The sequence below is a fragment of the Antechinus flavipes genome, chromosome 2, assembly GCF_016432865.1.
Source record: "Antechinus flavipes isolate AdamAnt ecotype Samford, QLD, Australia chromosome 2, AdamAnt_v2, whole genome shotgun sequence".
Lineage (NCBI taxonomy): Eukaryota > Metazoa > Chordata > Mammalia > Dasyuromorphia > Dasyuridae > Antechinus > Antechinus flavipes.
The window spans coordinates 569,530,869-569,535,709 of record NC_067399.1 but is presented as its reverse complement, the minus strand read 5'-3'; positions in this window follow the sequence as shown (position 1 = coordinate 569,535,709).

Sequence of the window (4,841 nt, the reverse complement as noted above, 5' to 3'; positions counted from 1 at the left end):
GTGGTTTTCTGTCCACGGTCCCACCCAGGGCTCCAGCCAATCCCACGGCACCCCACAAGGTCATGTCCCAGACAGCCCCCCACAAGCCACTCCCAGACTTTCTACAAGTGAGCCAACACAACTGCCCTGCGGTGTTGGGCAAGGCAGGGCTCCGAGGGACCGCTAATAATAGGTCCCAGAAATTCCAGATCAAAGCTTATCTCAGTAGGGGAAAGATGAGGAGGAAATCTGCTGGAGGAAAAGGGGCCAAGAGCTGCTCTTCTAAGTTCCTGTTTCAGACTGAGCTCCAGCACAGCTAACCACCTCCACCTAGAAGTGAGGAGAGACCTCCCTCTAGTGACTAGTCATAATACAGCACCATGGGCTTCCCAAGCTTGAGCCTCCTTGGGTGGGGAGACAGAGAATATGCAGAGCCGCAAATATCCCGGTCAAAGGAGATGGACAACATTTTAGTCACTTCCTTAACATAACTTCAATTTTTTCTAGCACATTAATAAGTCTGTCTTTCCATAATCTCTCCAACACTGACTTTTCAGATGGGGAAATTTTTACTTCATTTTAATAAAATATAATTATTGATATGCAGAAAAGTTTGTATAAATTGAATCAGTTTTTTAAGAAACATTTGGAAAAAAAGAAAAAGGGATAGATGTTAGAGAATTATGGTTAAAAAATTTTAAGTTTTGTTGCTTTTTTTCTTTTAAAGAAAAAAAGAAATTTACATGATAATATTTAAAAGGAATGGAAAATAATAGATTTGCAATTTCATGTGCATCATCTTTATAAAAATTATGCTATGCTATGGAAATGCTTGTTTTACTCCATAAATTAAAAATAAATAAATAAATAATCTAAGTTTAAAAAATGTTTCATTGCTGTTTGTTTTTTTTTTTTTTTTTTTGTCTTTGCATCAGTCATTTAAAGTAGCCTTTTTTGAATCTTCTCTTGACAAAGGAATGATTTACAGTTATTATCCTATTTGATTCTCACAACAACCCTAGGTGGTAGGTGTTATATTGTCTCCATTTTACAGGTGGGGAAACTGAGACAAATATTGGTTAAAGTGATTCATCCATGATTACATAGTAAGTTTCTAAATCTGGACTTAAACTCAGCCTTCCAAATTCGAGGAGTGGTGTTCTATCCACTGTATCACCTAGCTGCCAATTAAGCAAAACCAGCCAATAAAGTGACTACTTTGACATTACATATAATATTCTATCCAAGTAAGTCCTTCACCTCTTTGCCACCGGAGCAGAAGAATGTTTTATTGTCTGTTCTCAGAACTTCATTAATTTTCTACTTACTCAGATTTCCTGCTCTTTTAGTGATCCTTTCATTGATACTTCTGTCTTTGGGTACATTGTACTCTTGGTTCCATTTTTTTCACTGTGGATTATTAGTTCATACAAATCTTTCCATGTTTATCTGAATTCTTTGTATTTGTCATTTCTCATATATAATATTCCATTATATTCATAAGAAAAAGCAAATGGTATAATGTGAAAGAATGCTTAATTTAGAGATAAGAGGATCTATGTTCAAATTCTAAGTCTGCCATTTACTATTTTGTGACTTTGGGCAAGTAATTTGGACTCTCATCTGTCGGATAAGAAGGTTGAATGAGACAATCTCAAAGGTCCCTTCTATTTCTAAATATATATGTAGTTTCTAATTCTTTACTATCACAAAAAGCACAACTTTGAATATTTTGGTATGTATTGGATCTTTGTTTCTGTCTTTTACTTATTTGGTATCTATGTCTATGAGTAGGATCATTAGGTTCTGGACAGTTAAGTACAGTATTTTTACATAATTCTACATTTATATCTAGAATGACCAGACTGCTTGCCATCTAGGGGAGGGGGTGGAGGGAAGGAGGGGAAAAATCAGAACAGAAGTGAATGCAAGGGATAATGCTGTAAAAAAAAATTACCCTGGCATGGGTTCTATCAATAAAAAGTTATTTTAAAAAATAGAATGACCAGACATCATAGCTCCACCAACTATGCATTAGTTGCCAGTTTTCCCATATTCTACAACATTGATTCTTCTTGTCTTTTGTCATTTTTGTTAATTTACATGGACTGAGATGACTTCTCAGAATTGCACAGTGCCCAGACATAATTTATTGTCTTTTGTTCTTAAAGAGGGCTAAATTTACATCACTATGTTAGTTAAATTAAGGTTTGTCTGTCTGACTGTAGCCAGCCCCATATGATGCTCTACCATAGGTCAGGCACAAATAGTCGATGTGAACATTTGGGATTGATTAACTAGCTTGAGTTTCTTCTGAGCTAATTCAATTCTTTTTTGCTCTGAGAGCACAGGACATTTTCTGATGAGGGCACACCATGCTAGTTGTACAATCAATTCTAAAGTTCTTAAGAGAGATTTTGAGAGGGTCCTTGTATCACTTTTTCTGACCACTTTGTGAGCACTTGCCTTGTGTGAGTTTTCTCTTGGGCAAGCTTACATTTGGTATTTGAATAATGTGGCCAACCCAACAGAGTTATACTCTCTGCAGCACATAGTTAAAACAAATATTTATAAATTTATAAAATAAAATAAACTATTAATAAGAATTTCTATTGAATATCTATTAAACTATGTATTGGATTATATTATACTTGAATGGACTGGTGCTCAGGCATAGGATCCTTGTTCTTCCCCATTCAATGACAGATAAATTCCTACTCCCCTTCTCCCTGTGATTCAAAGTCACCAGATGAATTGAAAAATCTTTTCCCTTTGCTCTTTTTTGCTCACCCTCTCATTTCTGTATACTGGCCCTTCACAGTTACATCCTCTTCCACTTTCCCATAGATTATCATGCCCTCTGGCAGTCCTGTTTTATTTTATCCAGACTTCTCTTCCTCCTAGCTCTTTTCGCTTCATATTCTATGTTCCACCAATAAGAAGCCTAGATTTCTCTTATTTATTTATTTATTATTAAAGCTTTTTATTTTCAAACCATGTGCATGGATAATTTTTCAACATTGACCCTTGCAAAACCTTGTGTTCCACATTTTCTCTCCCTTCCCCCTTAGCTGGCAAGTATAGATTTCTCTTGAAGACAACACTTTCCTGACCTTTTCCATAGTGCAATGGTGCTTTTCTCGCTCTTGACATTCTAGGCCACGGGAAGTAGATACACGTCCTTGCCTCTCATTGCCACTTCTGGGCTCTACTATTTATTCAGCACTCTGTCTTCTTTAAAATGTAGGGAGGAAGGTTTATTTCTTGGCCCCCCCAATACTCCCAGAACAACCATCATTTACTGCTGACAGATGCGTAATAAAGGCAGAGCTGAGTGAGTTGAGAACAATAACCTCCCCCCCTTTGGCTGCTCTCCCTCCATCCTCCAGTCTATCCGTTACTCAGCCGCCAGACCGATTTTCTGATCATGTAGATCTGATCGTGCAATACCCCCACACCATCTCCCTACTCACAAAACTCCGGTGGCTCCCTATTACCTTCAGGATGAAATATAAAATCTTCAGTCTGTCACTTAAAGCCCCTGAGGCTTCTTCTCCTAGTCTTCCCATACTTTATTCCTCTGTGTGAATTTCAAGTTCTGCCACACCTGCTGTCCCTTGCCAGGGTGGTCCATGTACAGACTGTCTTTTCCCTAATTGCAATGCCCTCTGTCTTCACTTCCAACTACTAATTTTCTTTTTCTTTTTTTTTAAAATATTTTCTTTTTTTAAATTTAATAATAACTTTATATTGACAGAATCCATGCCAGGGTAATTTTTTTTACAACATTATCCCTTGCACTCACTTCTGTTCCGATTTTTCCCCTCCCTCCCTTCACCCCCTCCCCTAAATAGCAAGCAGTCCTATATTTGTTAGATATGTTGCAGAATATCCTAGATACAATATATGTGTGCAGAACCAAACAGTTCTCTTGTTGTACAGGGAGAATTGAATTCAGAAAGTAAAAATAACCTGGGAAGAAAAACAAAAATGCAAATAGTTCACATTCATTTCCCAGTGTTCTTTCTTTGGGTGTAGCTGCTTCTGTCCATCACCAACTACTAATTTTCTTGGATACATCCAAAACCCAGCTCAGATTGCACCTTCTGCATGAGACCTTTCCCTCTGAGATTACCTACCTCTACTCTGTATATACCTTGTATGTAATTAATAATGACATGTCTTCCCCATTAGAATGTATGCTCTTTGAGGGCAGGAACTGTAATGTTTTTGTTTTTGTTTTCTTTGTATACTTAACATTTAACACAGTGCCCATTATTTTGATTATTTTTCAATCATGTCTGACTCTTCATGACTTCTTTTTAGGGTTTTCTTGGCAAAGATACTGGACTGGTCTTCCATTTCCTTCTCAAGCTTATTTTACAGATGAGGAAACTGAGGTAGAGTTAAATGACTTGCCCAGGATCACAGTAAGTGTCTGAGGCTGGATTTGAACCCAGATCCTCCTGACTGTGCCCAGAGCTCTAGAGTATCCCCTGTGCCACCGAGCTGTGCTAGCACTCAGTAGTGCCTGGCACATAACAAATGTTTGTTGACTGACTAAGCTCTACTATCCCCCCTTCCCCCCACCCCCCACCCCAGACACTCACTTTTGGTTCCTCACTGTGGTGATAACAATATTCACTTGATCTATGTGCTACCTTCTCTGAGCTACCCTCTGCTAGACTCTACTCGCCCTGGCTGGCCAGGCTCCAGGCTTTGAGCCACTGTTTACAGTTATTAGTGAATTATCACTCCTTCTTTTAGGGAATCTCTAGCTCTACAAATAATATTTACATTAGTCGAGGCTTTCTTTGATTTATTCATATCTCCAGCTTTCATGCCTGAATCGAGGCTCTGGT